The following is a 1,961-nucleotide window of genomic DNA, read 5'->3' as shown; positions in this document are numbered from 1 at the left end:
ACATTTGGACTTGTTATTTGAAATCCTATTTAGAATATAAAGTTTTTAATAGTAGGCGCGTTACAAATGAGGCCATCATCACAAAAGTTTTTTTACATTCATTTTGTTTTTCTACAGCATTACTTTAAATGATACTTCTTATCGTATCAATGACATACATTATACTATAGTGGCCCAGAACTCGCCCACGCTGAGCGCGTCACTAGCAGCCGCCATTAAATCTTCAAGCAGGTGCAGGTGTTGGGGCAATTAAAAATTAAATGATACTGAAGTAGGTATTTTATATTGGGATGTTATTTTTATATAATATATATATAGTAATATTGTAGAAAAAAAGTTGTTGTAATTTTCAAATTAGTTTTCTCTACGCATATAAGATCATTGTCTCTACATGATTTTGGTGGTAATTATTGTTATTTAAGTATTCGAATATTTTATCGTTTAAATAATATTTCAGGATACCGCTTTCGAATATTAAATAATACTTCATTCTAATGGTACTTCAGTCTAATATTCTAGAATATTTCAATAATAGAAATTGCTACCGAAATTAGACTGAAAATTACCCGGTCACATCAGTTGCGCGGCCGTTTATTGGTGGTCATACTAGCATGTCATACTGATATGACCACAGATTACTATTTAGACTTCACCAATAGGAATTGTTGGTAATGGTCATTGACTTACAATTATAGTAATGGTGGTTATATATTTTATTCTTTTGATTCTGGCACCTCTGCGGTTTGCGTTTGTGCTACTGCAAAACGGGGAAATTTATTTACGGAAAGCAATGGAAAGGAAAAATAATTTGGAAGAAAGGGTCGGGGAAGTGCGATTAAGGTTACATAAAAATACGTACCTAAACATAAAAAATATATGACAAATGTAATAAATATCTACAGCTACCAGTCCTGGCGAGAGATTTATTTATAGTCAGCATCATGTCAGAATTAACACCTTGGAGGCAAATTTGCTTGATTGTACAATCTCGCTTAAAATATAAAACATTTAAAGACATTGTCTTGAAGAAATACAAAGGCCGCTATAAAAAAAACTAATGATCTCTACCACAGACCACATAATTCCGTGATCTCTACATAGTTTTTGTTTTTGAACTAAAATGTAAAGCGATGAAAACTTCTTGTTCTGAATTCTTCTTATACCTCCTCGTTTTGATACAAATTGGCATTCCTAGATGAATATACCTTTGGCATTTAAAAAAATGCTGCATCAATAATCGAACATTGTATTGAATTTAGTATAATATCTATGCAGCATTGCCTTTCAAGATTTTATTCAAAGAGCATTGAAGATAACTTGTGTTCAAATACGAAGCATTTATTGTTATTTTATGTAATTTATCAAAGCAGCGTTTTTGAAATCATTGTTTACTTTTTGTAGCGTAATTTATATAACAAAATGGTGGACCTACCTCGAATCCAGAATAAGTAAGTAACTTATATTATTTTTACGATTATTATTCTATTAAAAAAAATTGACGCGCAGGCCACAACGTGAACGAACAAACTAACTTAGTTTGGCTCACGTAGTTGCATGCAACCAATCTTGCATCTTTTTTCCATCCTCTAAAGAGTTGCATGTAAAGCTATGTTAACATCATATTGTGTTATTAGTTATGTTATTATCTTAGGATAATCACAGTACAGAGTACTAAAAAACTGACCTCAAAATTCATTCATCCCCTAGTTTCCCACCCTTAGAGGTAGAATATTTTATTCAAATTTGAATCGGACCACATCTGAGGTACCCTCTTTCCAACAAAAAAAGAATCTTCAAAATCGGTTCACAAACGGTAAAATAGGGATTATTATAGATATGTGCGGGGGTGAAGGGCGGCGGAAGGGCAACATAGCTAGCGGGATCATGGGTTAGTTTAGTTAGCTTAATTCCCTGTGTGGCCTGTGCATAAGTAAAATCGAATCTGCTGTATGCATTTTTTA

The sequence above is a fragment of the Hyposmocoma kahamanoa genome, unplaced genomic scaffold (genome assembly GCF_003589595.1).
Source record: "Hyposmocoma kahamanoa isolate Upper Pololo Valley unplaced genomic scaffold, ASM358959v1 114, whole genome shotgun sequence".
Taxonomy (NCBI): Eukaryota; Metazoa; Arthropoda; class Insecta; order Lepidoptera; family Cosmopterigidae; genus Hyposmocoma; species Hyposmocoma kahamanoa.
This window is presented reverse-complemented; position numbering follows the sequence as displayed.